Here is a 15,168-nt window from a genome sequence, read left to right on the forward strand (position 1 = left end):
AAATTTTGTTACAAATCCAGGTTGTTTTTATTTATGTATATATGATGGTCTAGTACACATTGCTTCGTACATTTTTTTTTGTTGTTGTTGACATTTTTTGTTTGTTTTTTTGTTGTTTCATCGTATCCATTTTTTGTTTTTGTTTTTTAGATCTGCAGAGAGCCTTTCATTCCTTTCTTCTGTTGCTTCTACAGTATCATTTGCTCAGAGAAGGTAGAGGCTAGGGTTACCCTGAAGTTTTCCTTGAATATCATACCAGCAATTCACCATCATCAACTGAACATTTTATGGCTTTACCATCCACATTTTTCACACACAAACTTAATTTTGGCAAAAATATTCCTTGTGAGCCACTGTTTTACATTAAAGACTATATACAATTTTGCTGAGAGACAGTTTGAAGAGCTATTTTCTACTTCCCACATTTCTTCTAATCTCTCATTTGACAGTGTAAAGCATTTAATATGCATTCCCCTGGATCCCCTTGTCCAGTGTGTGCTACTGTATTCTACACAAGTTTGAGTTCAGCAATACAAATTAGTGTATTAGGATATATTGTGGTAGTAAGTTGTTTTTTTCCTCCATTTTTAACAAGGATATTGATTTTTTTTTTTCTTTTTCTTTTTTTCTCCCTTGACCAGTGTTTCTTCTAATCCACTGTTTTTCTTGAAAGTACTTGACTTGTGTATATCTTCATATTTGGTTTCCCTTTTCTTTATTTTGATATGTTCTGTAATATATTTGCTTTGCATGGTTTACTAACTTAACATGACATTTTAGAAAATTGAGATGAAGAGCAGACATGAATTTCATAATAAGTATCATGAGGTTAAACCCTTATTATTACAAATGTATGACATCCAAATGATCTGTGCATGAGGTATATAATGCTGCAAAGAAATTACATTGCTTTTAAGAATAACCTCATATTCTAATGTAAATAAAAGGATTATAGAAATATCATCTGTCTGTACTTATTTAGTTTCGTTAATTTGAAGGCTGTAATGTCAATGAACATGTAAATTTTCAGTACATGAAAATATTAATATGCATAAATATGATATACTTCTGTCTTACAAACGTCTTTCCAGGACAAAAAGAATATAAATAGAATAGAGTTCTAATGGACTGCATTATAGTACATCATCTTTAAGGGGAAAAAATGTCACAATTAAAGCTTCAAATAATATCTGTGAACTTTTTTTTTTTTTTTTTTTTTTTTTTTTTTTTTAAGAATAACACAATATATTAATATATATATTATATAAATATAATATAATATAATATAATTTTTTTATTTATTTATTTTTAAATAACTTTGTTTTTGGAAAAACCTTTTTGTCTAACATGGCCAAAATTATGTGCAAACCAGACTATCACACCCATATCTGCCCATTCCAAAACCATGGGCATTAACATTGAGTTGGTTCCCCCTTTTGCTGATATATTAACCTCCACTCATCTGGGAAGGCTTTCCACTAGATTTTGGAGCATGGCTGTGGGGATTTATGCTCATTCATACACAAGAGCATTAGTAAGGTCAGGCAATTCATTCCAAACATGTTCAGTGGGGTTGAGGTCAGGGCTTCGGCCACTCAAATTCTTCCACATATACCTTGGCAATACCAAGGTTTCTTTTTTTTTGGGGGGGGGGTTAATGTTATTCCATTTTAATTATATATATATATATATATATATATATATATATATATATATATATATATATATATATATATATATATATATATATATATATATATATATATATATATATATACACACACACACACCTACGTAAATATAGTAGGTATAGTACAAATATACAAGCAGGTATTCAAATTTAATAACAAATAATTATACTTAAAATACTATAACAGGATTAATTCAAATAACTAAATTCAAGTAGCTTTTTATTTGAATTTAGTATTTTGCATACCCAAGATTTGTTTTATGATTTTTTTAATTGAAATTATGAATTTAAAAAAATAATTTCAATTTCAACTACACTAATTACTTTGACAGGTTGATGAATAGGTAACGATAAAGGCAAAATAACAATAAAGATCATCTTCAGTGTCACTAAATAGGATGAATTATTGGCACCTTTCATAAAAATGAGCAAAAAATTTTTAGCAGACAATACTACCACCTATTTCTTGAATGGAACAGTTGCATTATTGTGCAATATTTATTTTATACAGTTAATGTTGTTTTTTATTTTCCACTCAAACAGTAGGTGAAATTGTTTCACATATAAATTGTCATAAATTGTCATTCTTTAAAACATTTTTAATTTGCTCACAGTCCCCAGGTAACTGTTACCAATAATCATGTCATGTTCCCCTGAAGTATAAAAATGAGGTTACATGTAAAATATAAAATCCCTTTGTCATCATTTACCATGGGGGAAAAACCAAAGAATTTAGCACAAAAGAGACTGGCCAAGATTGACCTGCGCAAATTAGGTAGTGGATATAAAATTGCTTATACAGTTAGTGTCGCGATGTGAGTCCGTGGAGGCGGATACAAATGCAGAACTTCTTTTATTGCAGACAGACACAGGGAAACTGAAATCAGGGGAAAGACACAAAAGGAACCAGCATTATCAGAAACTTGGTAATTAGAAAATAAACCCTAAGGTAAAAAAGTACGAAATAATCAAAACAGTGCATAAACAAAAGAAATAAGGGAACCAAATACAAAATGTGACCTGACCTTACTCCAGCAACTAAGGAAGAAAAACGGGCGGTTTAAATAGGGTACTAATCAATCAGGGAAAATGGAAAAACACGAGTATGGTTGAGACAGGAAATGTAAGGAGACAACTGAGGAAGAAGTTCTGCAAGGACAGCCAGGGTGGAATTGCCCCCGGGGGCCATTACGGTTAGGAATGTATTTTGTACAATTAGGACCATAACAAAAAGTTTTATGTTTAAAATGGTTAGAAATATCCCAGGAACTACACCCATAAGCACACTGTCGTGATTAGGTGTGTACCAATGTGTTCTTTTAAAAGAAAACTAATCAATGCAACAATCATAAATCAATCATACAAACAACTGATGTGTAAATAATTTGATAGCACAGTGATTTGCCCATAACTTGATTCTTGATACAGAGTGACTTCATCATTCACTCACATAATGATGGGAGGCTAATAAATTGAATTGTATCAGTAGCAGATTCAGTGATATCGTCAAATATTGAATCATTGCCTTATGAATCAAAATCATCTTGTGTGGAAGCCTAAGGTTTACACCCAGTGAGGAGGTTGGTGAAGGAGGGAAGAGAGAGACCAAAGATCACATAATGCAGTGCCTAAAGGTCACCAAGCATCATTAGAACTGCAGTTGGAATTATGTTGTGGTCAGATGAGACCAAAATCAAAGTATTTGGTCATGCACACCATCAGAATATTTGGTGACAAAACAGGACTGTATAAGGAAATTATAGAAATAATTGCCAATAATTCTAAAACCAGTGTCTAGTAGAAAAAAAAAGTGATTTTAAATCACTTATTGCATGTTGTTATTGTTTATTGCTCATTTTAATGAAGGGCAACTCTTAAGTTGACAACAGTTTAGGTTTTGTATAAGAATATATAATATGTTAGTATATAATGATACAATATACATTATAAACCTACCATCGTTTCTTTTTTTTTTTTTAATGTTGCCTGCTCATTAGGTTTATTACCTTGTAACTACATTTATAGGCCATTGTTTCCAGGTATACTGTACCTACAAAGTGCACTTATGGTAGATAGACAACTACTAAGTGTAGCCTATCTGTTGCTATGCACAGTTTTTCAGCGCCCCTCTACCATGTCCACCTCTGGGAGGAGATCACCATCTTCCTGCTCAATCCCTTCCCTTAACACAACTTTCACCTGTCCAAGGTGGACATTATAAGGTAAGTCCCCAAAAAACTATAAATGAAAACAATTATGCATGTATAGATTTCTCTACCTGTGTAGAAATCTCTACCAAAGGATTGTATAAATGGCTGAAAGTTACAACTGCTCTTAGTGGGTATAAGTATGTATTTAGCTGTGTAGCAACTAAATGTCACTAAGCTGGTGCCCATGAAGAAAAGTGTAAACCTCCCCCACCACCACCACCACCCTCGTACAAATTATCACAGTCCAAAACACAAGCCAGGTGGTTAAATTCCCAATCACACCAGGAGATATTTTGAAATGAGTCCAAATCATTTCCAGTCCTCCAGGAACTGCATCATTGCTCACACCTGGTGAGAGTTCAGGAAGCGATAAACTGCATAGGCAGGCTGGTCAGTGAAGATGCAGATAGCAGGAACCGAGGGACTGAAGAACCACACATCAAGAAACGTAGCTCACTTGATGTGTTCGCATTGATCGGGGAAGCTGAAGCATGTACAGCACAGCATTGACATGAATGGATTGATGGGCCAGCAACATACCAGTGAGTCAATTCACAAGTATCCACTCCTGAAGGAAGAACCTGAGTGGACAGCCAAGACCCACTGTCTTGGACAGTAAGATTTTACATTCTGTGTCTATGGTTGGTGTGGACCTATTGCCACCGGGAGGCCTTCAACAAGACTGATGCTCCAGGTTTGGCAAAAATGAAGAACTATCAGCTCAGCTGCAGTCATCACCACTTCAGCTTTCTGCTTCAGAAAGAGAGTGAATTGAAAATCAGACTGGACCCAAATGTGGTGGTGAGATCCAGAAGGAGGTGGTGTCAGTGATGAAGCATATCAAAGCTGTTTCTTGTTTCAACTCTTATTTCACACTCCAATTCCATTGGATTGGGGCTGGAAGCCAAAAGATAGGCTGAAGCACGCACACTGGAAAATAAATAAATAAATAAATAAAAATGGTCGGTTAGATTTAAGAAAACATTACGTATGGTTTATATAAAAATATTAAATTTCTCAGCAAAATGTGATTTCATTGCTTATGCTAAACTTAATTTAAACAACTTTCTAATTTATTAGATTGAATTATGTAAAGTGAGCATGATCATGCTGGGAACCTTGGCTTGATCCTCAGCTCAGGTGAGAGTGAGGAGTTCGATTTTATTCAAGCCATTAAAAATACATGGTTCAATCATGTTGGAAGTCCAAAAAAAATTTGTTAATTTAACTCAATTCAATCTTAATGTTGTCTAGTAAGTTTTTTACTCAAACATCTCGCTTAACATTTCACAAAAGGTTAATGCTGGTCAATTGCAATCTTAAGTGGAAGTATGGTGGCCCATTTCTTACATATAACTGCTTTTAGATCTAGCTACTTACAGTAGATGGGGCTTCAGATGAGTAGGCAGAATCGGAAGGCACAGAAGAATACCTGGCAAAGAGGTCGAGTAGCTTGGCATGAACCCCACTCAATCATGGCCCCAGAAGACCAATCACTATTGGTTTTCAAACTGTTTTCAAACAAGAGATAGCACAGGACCAAAGGAGACTGAGTTAAATGAAGCCATAGGGTCTCTTGGTGTCATTTTTCCACACAAAAGTGCAGAGGAACATTAAGATGACTGCACTAGAGCCAAAGGGTCATGCATCAAGAGCAGTGACTGATAGAGAGTTTTCAGCTGGGTTGAAAGACAAAAATCCATAATCAACAAAGACTTATGACATTTAAAAAACTAAGATAATTCTACTTCAAGTGTTGGCTGAAATGGCTGATATTCTGATCAATTTCAAGGGGCCACTCCTCTTTAGGACAATTATCATGCTGACTGAATAGGTAATTGAGTATCTCTAAGTCATTCACTGCTTCTCTAGAAGTAAGTTCATCTTTAATTTAATCAGACAGGCCATGCTGGAAACAGTGATGAGTGCTTCTTTCATACCATTGGAAATCCACAGTAAAGTTTGGCAAGGTGACTGCATAGTCTGCAACACTACAAGACAAGTACCCTAGGCGAAGATGCAGTTGCCTTGCCACTTGCTGCCCTCCTACTGAATTATGCATCTCATCCGAGGTGGTAGTTGAACCACACCATATATGTTGGAGGACTGAGTTTAGTGCTGATGGGTCCATATTGAATCAGAATTAGTTTAGCTTTTTCATTTCTCTCTGACCAGGGATCTCACACAGGTCATCTGAGTGTGAGCTGTGCTCCAACCACTTAAGCATTGACAAAAAACAAACAAACAAAAAAAACCTCAGATGGAAGTTGGGGTAAAATTCAGCAGAGAATCTTTATGAAAGAGAAATCCTCAATCCTCACTGACTGCCCAATAGCATGCAGACACAAAGTTGAATATTTCAAAATACAGTCCAAATTGCTAAATTGTTGAGGTAAAAACAGAGTCCAAAAGATCCAATCAAAAGTCAAAGGCATAAGGGGAGAGAAATGGGAAAATTCGACAGCAGAACATGCCTGAGCTGATTTCAAGACTGAGTTCCACAAACCAATTATCAGAGGGGCTCCACCTTGTGTCAGGCAGAGGCATCAACCCAAATCTCATAATAACATTGCTACAATACACCCCATCTACAAGTAACAAGCTATACAATAGAAATATCATCATGTGTATTTGTATGCATTTGTATTTGACTGAATTGTGTTTAAGTATATTTTTGTGTCCAATTTCAGGATGCAGAAGGCAAAAGATATGGGTAAGGCAAATACATACATTAGACACTAATTTTGTGAAGTAACTGCATACCTCTGTATTTGACAATTTTAATATTAAATTTGCCCCAAGAATGATTACAATATAGATGGTCATTCAGATCGAATAAATGTGAAATCAGGCATCTAATATAATAGAAAATATATGTTCTTGGCCCACTGAAAGAATGTTGCTCTGTCATTTAATTTAATTAATGATTTGTTAATTTGATTTTGCATTATTTCCCAAAACATATAGACATGGACTAATGTCTCATGACACAAGGTTAAAACTGAGTCGTATTACCTTTTTCAAATTTCTTAACCAATAAGGTTATAACCAATGACCGTCTACATGCATGTGAAAAAATATGGAAATTGTTGGCTTTTTTTGACAAACATTTAATCCTCTTTGAAACGGTGCCTATTAATAAAGTTGATACACTCTATCAAATAACACATCAAATGTACATCCCAACATTTATCACACCTTCAAATCCAGAAAATTAAACTCTGGTGTTCAAGATTGGGTGCCAGTGATTAGAACCTGCTTAGGGCGTGCAGGTGGAACATGTCTTATTTATACCCCTCTCATATCTAGTGTTAGGTGTTCTCTTTGTTATTGAGGTGTGTGGTGTCATCATGTCAAGATCTTAAGAGTTCTGTAAGGCCTTCAGAAAAAAAGTTGTGGATGCCCATGAGTGGCAAGGGATTTAAGATCTCCAAATTATGTGAAATACATCATTCCACTGTAAGGATATTAATCTACAAATGACGCAGATTTCAAACGACTGCCAATTTGTCCAGGACTGGCCATCCCACCAAATTCAGCCCAAGAGCAGATCATCTGGTTCAAAAAGAATCTCCAAGAATCCAAAAATTTCATCACATGGTTTGCTAAAAAGTCTTCCAACTGTTGGTGTCAAAGTGCATGCTTCTGCAATCAGAAAAAGATTTGTGCAAGAGATTGTACAAATTTGACCTTCATGGGAGGTGTGTCAGCAAAAATCCTTTGGTGTCTAAAAAGAGCATTAGAGCAAGACTACAGTTTGCTCTATGAGCATGACCAGGCCTTTTGTTTGGCCAAAGTAACAGCAGACATGTTTGGCGCAGACCAAAGACAGCTTTTCAGGAGAAGCACCTCATACCAACTGTGAAGCACGGTGGTGGAAATGTTATCGTTTTGGGTTGCTTTGCTGCCTCAGGGACTGGACAGCTTGCATTCATTGATTCAACTATGAATTCTGCATCATATCAAAGAGTGCTTCAAGATAATGTGAGGCCATCTGTCCAGAAGTTGAACTGAAAGTGGACCTTTCAATAGGATAATGATCCTAAGCACACTAGCAAATCCACCAACAAATGGCTCAAAAAGAATTGAGTGTTATGGAATGGTCTAGTCAAAGCCCAGATATGAATCCTATTGAAATGTTGTAGGGGGATTTGAAACAGGCAGTACATGCAAGAAAACCCATAAGCATCTTGCAACTGAATGAATATTACATCAAAGAGTGGAACAAAATTCCGGCAAGCCTGGTGGACAATTATGCAGAAATAAGTTATTGCTGCTAAAGGGGACAATACTAGCTTCTGAGGCCAAGGGTGTACTTACTTTTTCCACAGAAGAATATCATATCTATTAATATTGGTGTTGAATAAATGATTGAAAAATCTCATTTTCCTTGTGGTTTTGTTCAAGTATATCAACTTTATTAACTGTTTCAAAGATGATCAAATGTTTTCTTGTCCAAATATGTCAAAAAAAAAAAGCCAACCAATTTCCATAGGGTGTACTTAATTTTTCACACACCTGTATATGGGTAGACATCATAACAGGGAGTCAACTATGAAGCCAGAATGTCTCTGAGGCAATCGAGTTTGCAGCACAATTTTTTAAATCCCGCCCATTCCCATGTTAGTCAATGGGAATTAGTAAGTTGTAAAATTCAATTTTAAGTTACAGCTCCACAAATTATTTTCAAGTAATAGTGTTGTCATTTTTACTCGTTCAGTTGGCCTTGATATTTCCCCCAGTATTTTTCCTTAGGTGACTGACAGTATTGGACATGACAGTAGAGCCTTATGAATGTGGATTCACTTTCCAACACATTCATAAGGCTCTTAAAGCAAAACTATGCCTTTTTCTTCAGTAAACTGTTGTAACAGTCCCTCAGTGGGGAATTCTTTGTAGTTTTTAATGGTATGTTGCTCATTTTGATGTCTAAGCTACCTTGTTATACTGATCTTATGAGTGCTGGCATAAACCAAGGCAGCTAACACTAGCTAAATTTGATGAGATCAGTGGCTGACTGTATGACCTTAGCAAATACTTGAAATATAGTATTATGTTCCTGTATCCTGTAAGTAATTCCATTTTTCAATGAACGCCACCAACAGAACAAGTGGAGCACAAGACAGTGCACTTCTCCATTCAGATGGGTAACTGCAGGTGTCAGAACTAGATGAAAATAATGGAGAACAGGGATTTTTTTTTCCTCAGAATATGTTGTGTTGAGTGTGAATGTTGACCAGTATATTTTCATTTGGTACCTATGTATACTTGCACTACTCTGATTTTAAATGATTGATAATGTCAGCTAGCAAATTGTAGTTCAGTCGGTCATGACTCAAAACTCTAAAAACCATTCCTGACAACAGTAAAAATCAATGTTTGTGCAGTTTAATATGACTGCAATTTTACATATTAATAACACTGTACTTGCCACTTAGATTAATAGTTAATCCATAATTTATACAGGATGGACTGGCGAGAGGTGGACCTACTGTCCTACCGGCCATATCTACTGAAGAGACTCTGGCTCTAATTTTCACAAACTGTCATCTCCCATTTTGACCAAAAAGGTTCCAAACTGCCCAGTGGAAATAAATGGTGCCGTGCTGTCCACTCATATAGAGTCATTGGTAATAACCTGCACCTGTAAGCAATTTTTAGCCTTCTATCTTTTTGATGACCAGACTTGTGATTCTTGCCCAACATTTTGCTGAATCACAGCAGAAACCTTGTAAGACTACTAGCTTCTACTCTTCTAATTTTCATTTGACACCTGCATTTCCCGAGATCACAGACAAAACCATTTTTAACAGATGAAGGATGTCGAGGGAACATGAATATTGCATGATTCATGTTTGTTTTCTACCCTCAAATATTGTTTTGCTTCTTGTTTTATCAATGGTACTTATTAAATTCACTCAAATGTCCTACTGTGTTTTTCCTGTTGTGGGGCTATAGAACTGTCATTACCTATATTGACGACACCTAAGAAAAAAAAAAGCTTATGTCATTTCACTGTAATTGCTCTCAGCTATTGAATGTCATTGAATGTCAGTCAGTCTATTGAATGTCATCCCATAGGGAATTTAGCATGTATGTAATGGAAGAGCACTGAAATGCAAGGAATCAGAGTATACAGAATGTGCTCTGCATGTCTCCTGACACTTCCCAGAATGGACACAGAGGAGTGGAGTCAGTGGCAGAATGAGTTTCGTGGGCAGATCCGGGCACTGCGCCACTGGCTGAAGAGCATGGAGATGAGACTGCCTCCTGTGGATCCTGCAGTGAGTTCCACCGGCTAAGCAAATTCAGTAGCTTCATGTTAAATATTGTGTACTATCACATCACACTGAGGAAAAGGGAATGAGGTAAACTGAGAATCTCTGCTGCATCCAAAAGATTCATAGGACTCAGCATCTAAGCAACATATAATAGCAACTTGGGTGGTATTTTTGTACCTTCAGTAGCCTGGGAAGGCTACCTCCTGTTTTAGCTGGGAAGGTGCAGATAGTGTACCTTTTTAAAACTTTACTCAAAAGTTAATTAAAGGTACAACAGTGGTCCTTATGGTCCAGTCATATTAAATAATTTTTGAAGTACTCTATATTTATATTTAAGGTAGAATATACATCATATAGGTACAAAAAACGTATCTCTAAAGCTGCCACCATAGCAATAAGGAAAGATACATTTTAGTAGCCTCTGAAAGTTTTTCTCTCTTTTTGTCTTTAATGATTGCAATTATTACTGTGTGGAAAAATAATACATTTATTGGCAAGCAATATCAACAACAGCACTCCTCTTCCAAAACTCCAGCCTGTGATTTTCTTAAGCGCTTCCCACTGAGTTGTTTGTCAGAAACGGAAAGAAAAAAGGGCAAAAGAGTACAAACAAACAAACAAAAATAGCTGATTAGGGTCTTGTTGATGTTTAATGGTACAATGTTCCCATGGCATAGGAGTTGGCCTTTTTAAAAAAATTATTAATTAATTAATAAAAATATTTTTTTTTTTTTATAACAGAATATTGTCGTGTGTGCACGTGTGCATGTGTGTTCTTCAATGCCAGTAAATGACATTACAACCTCAGAGACTTGGCACCAGAGAAAGAGAGACTGAGGTGCAGTTCCTCTGAGGAAAGGACACATCCAGGCACAATCTATTGTGCTGTGAGTAGATGGGGAAAGTGGGGTGCAGTACAGCACTGGAGGCCTCTTCACACATGAGAGAGCACACAGAAAGCACATTAGATTCAGATGGGAGGATGAGGAGGAAGAGACAAATGGGACTTTACAGAGAGACCCTTCTGATCTGTCTATGTAAACCCTTGTATAACAGCTTGTCATCTGTTAGTGATTAGTGTTTAGCTATAGTCTTATTTCAGTGGGTTTGACTTGGACAGCATAATAAGAATAATCATCATCATCATCACCACTTTGTAACACTATGGTTATAGTGGTATGTAGTATGTTTGTACCAACACTAAGCAGAAGACTTGGCATGATTTAGGATACACGTTATAGTCAATTTTCCTTGTTATTGCACAGTTGATGTATTTGTAGAGTTATCAAGATTATTAGCTTGTTCTTTAAAGTAATTACTTTGATACATTTACAGCAGGGATTCCCAAACTTTTTGGGCAAATGACCCCAAATGGACATAATGAATATTCTGCAACCCTAAGCCTTGAAGACCTACGTTGTTTTTTTTCTAATTCCAGATTTATGTTATAAAACTTCTGTAACATTTAAACAATTCATTATTTTAGTGACATATGTATGTCTAAAGTAAATGACTAAAAACCAAAGGAATTCTATGGCACGCCGGAGCCAAAACATCCCTGTCCATCACGTTTCCAAGTCAAACTTTAAAATATTTCTCAATTACATGCACAGTGACGTTCAACACACTGCAGAGCTCTGTCTCATTCTTTTCCACCACCATTGTGATTATCATGGGCTGCATCTCAAATCAACAACACTGACCTTCCATTCAGTAGTATTTAATAATATAGAATATGCAGAAGACTGGAACGCAAAATAGACCCTTTGGTAGGTTTGAAGGCTACATGACCGGATTTAACAACTCAAACATTTAACTGTAATGGGAAAGCTGGTTAGGGTTAGTAGTCAATAAAGGTCTATATAGTACCGTAAAATCAAAATAGTAATTTTTTACTGTTCAACTATGCTCATGCAGTGTGTCAGGATTCTCAATAAGACTAAAATAACATGTACTGTATTCATTTAATATGGCTTGTCTGAATGTGAGTCCCAGTAACATTATACATATCAACATCTTTAATTCAAGCTCATGGATGTGCACTCTATTGTTTTGTTCAGGAGAACAGTTATAATGAGTTGATGATGATGACATCCAATTGACTTTTATTTTTAGTGTGAGCATGTTCTGAGCACTTTCTACCACATAGTGAATAAGAATGCTACACGATATGGCCAAAAGTGGAACTAAGAGGCCGGAGCATTGATAATGCCCCCGTGATACTGTATGGTCTATTAAGAGGCTATTATAACAGCAAAGGGGAGACTAAATCTGGAATGGCATGTTTAAAAAAACAAACAAAAAAAACAAACCTATAGGTGTAATGGGTAGGAGTCGACAAACTTTTGGTCATATAGTGTAATTTACCATTCATGCACTTCATCCATATCTGTATTCCACTATGTCCTTCCCTACTGCTTTTGCCATGGTAATAACCCATGTCTGCTTCTCTGCTGAATGACACTTTACATACCTTGACAAATGGAGAGAGACACAACTCTTGAATGGGTAGCATAAAATTATGGGCAGTGTTATTTATCAATATCTCAAATTTCTCAAAAACTATTCATCTCAAATAAACGCAATAACGCATTATATTTGTATGGGCTAAACGTCTACTGAGGGTAAATGTTGCATTTGAGTTCTTTTTAAATTGTAACATTATAGCAATGGACATGGCAGGGAGCACCTTTAACATAGAAGACAGTTACTCATACGTTCCATAAGGATTTCTTTTTCTTGATCCCCAGTGCATGGGCCTCTTTTCTCTCTTCCCTTTTGACTTCCCACTGATATTGAATAGTTGGATAAATGTGTCTTAATGGTCTCTCTTTTCAATGAGCTCTGTAAAGCAAAGTCTGCATCTGAAATTAGCACTGCATGCATAACATGCATACAGACTCAGAGGGGTCTAGGAAAGCGGTTGAAAGCAAGAGCTGCTTCTTGATTCTCCATAAACTCCCAATGGCATTGAAAGAAGCATTGAACCACAATGGTTTGCATAGTGACGTTATGGGAAAGGACAATATTCCAAAAACTTGTTGAAAGAAAAGATGTCAAATGGTAACATAAGTCACTGTTTAGTTGTAGTTGTTTAGCACAAGGCGCTATTGTAATCACTAGGCCCTGCCCTTGTACAAACCACAGACATAATTAGCATCTGACAGCAGGGCTCCCTTGTGTAAGACCTCCGTTCTTATCACAGAGTTCTGGTCAACTCGTTCTGCACTGCAGGTCCTCAAACAACAAAAGCAAATAATTACTGAACACTCTGCAATGTTGCGTGTATTAAAAAATTTCACCTTATTTTAAAATGCTGAATATTTCAGTCAACCACTGTAGGGGGAAACTGCATTATTTTCAGTGACTTATTTTGAACACCTGCCCAAGCAGATCAAGATTAAATTTAGCATGACAGAAATGTTCTCCCTGTGAATAAACTATGCATAGCTGGTGAATAGATGAAACTGAAGGCATTTGAAGTTGTTCATTCTTTATTTCCCCCTCAGTGACTCAGTTTCTAGTATCCCAGACATCCCAGCAGGGAAGACCCCATCCTTAGACACACACTCTTCTGGGAAGTGAACTCTGGGGTGATAAATTACTGTGTTTGTCAAATAGTACTTTAGTTGTGACCCCCGACTCAAAAGAGATCCTTTTGTACATATTCATTTATCACTTAGCACAAGCCTCACGTGAGATGCATGGAAAGAGCAATGTCTGCTCAAGTGGTATACTGGAGGGTCCATTGAAGTCTTATTGAATTTAAAAGCAGAGGAGAGAGCGAAATGTTGGGGGAGGGGAACAAGTCAGTAGGATTAATCCACTTTAGTGCTTTCAGGTCTTCGGACACATGGGGGTTTTGATCAAATTTGGCCTCATTTGCAACCCATTTGGCATTTCACAGATTCGCCCCTACAATCTGTTTCATGAACATACTGAAGCTATTCATTTCACAAGTGAACAAATGATACATTAGATGGAATCTACATGATATTGCTTCAGGTAATTGTAATGAATGCAATGTCTTTGTCTATAACTAACCCAGTAGCATGTATAATTAAGATGAGAACAAGCTTTCCCTTATTTTGTCCCTTTCTTTTATTTCTGTATTACATGGTAGGAGGAGCAGATTGATTGAGAGTGGTAAAAGCTGTGGCCTTAGACAGTGGACAGAGGCAGACTTTGTCAGAGGGAACAATATAATTACCTCATTGAGGAGATGACTGTGTAGGGATCAAGGATCAGGTGTCTCACAGACTGCAATGTTTGGCAAGAGTAAAGTGAGACCATGCCAACCCACTGATGGTCACAGGCACCAAACTGCAAGCTCACACATTGCCTTCCTGTATTCAAGGCAATACACTACAGCACCATATACCTTCATTAAAATATCACTTATCTCTAGATGTAATTTGATTAAAGGTGAAAAGTGAAAATACAGGATGCCCCTTCTTATTTAAGGGGTATGTAGTAACTATAGTTGTTATTTGGCAACATTAACAGCTTAATTTAGTGCTTTGTATTAAAACTTTATATTATAGGTGTTACCTGCTTCTCCATAATAACTACAGTTTCAGGAAATGTGCAGGTTAATGAATGATTAATTTTATTTATAATAATAATAATAATAATAATAATAATAATAATAATAATAATAATAATATGTAGAACTCTTATTGTGCCCTCAATCCATAAAATGTGGAAAAGTTCAATAGGGCTGAATACATATACATGGCATTGTATATTAGCTATGAATTAATGTCTAGTTTGTGACCCTCTATATACTTAAGTCTTACCAAACTGCATTTATATATCTTGGGTGAACTTATTTAATGCAAAAGGAATGCAACTGTAATGAACACCATGCTTTAAACCATCCTCTCAAAATATGCTTAAAATTGCTTACACCTAAGTGAAATGTGGCATTCTACACTTTGGCTTCATTTTCATTCTTCTTACTCTAAGAGCTTGAATATTCATTTTT

General features: G+C 36.2%; 2 protein-coding genes across 26 annotated transcripts in view; both read left to right on the forward strand.

The window, feature by feature from the left end:
• Positions 1-963, forward strand: part of plecb (plectin b) — a 121,913-nt gene extending 120,950 nt beyond the window's left edge. For all 25 annotated transcript variants that reach the window (XM_053683121.1, XM_053683160.1, XM_053683126.1 and 22 more), the window contains one exon: positions 151-963. The gene's annotated coding sequence lies outside the window, so the exon portion shown is untranslated. The remainder of the gene's footprint in view (positions 1-150) is intronic.
• Positions 964-1,802: 839 nt separating this feature from the next.
• Positions 1,803-15,168, forward strand: part of macf1b (microtubule actin crosslinking factor 1b) — a 40,281-nt gene continuing 26,915 nt past the window's right edge. Inside the window, exons 1-3 of the mRNA XM_053683162.1 lie at positions 1,803-3,912; positions 6,591-6,613; positions 10,073-10,184. The gene's annotated coding sequence lies outside the window, so the exon portion shown is untranslated. The remainder of the gene's footprint in view (positions 3,913-6,590; positions 6,614-10,072; positions 10,185-15,168) is intronic.

This window comes from Ictalurus punctatus, chromosome 1, assembly GCF_001660625.3.
Source record: "Ictalurus punctatus breed USDA103 chromosome 1, Coco_2.0, whole genome shotgun sequence".
Lineage (NCBI taxonomy): Eukaryota > Metazoa > Chordata > Actinopteri > Siluriformes > Ictaluridae > Ictalurus > Ictalurus punctatus.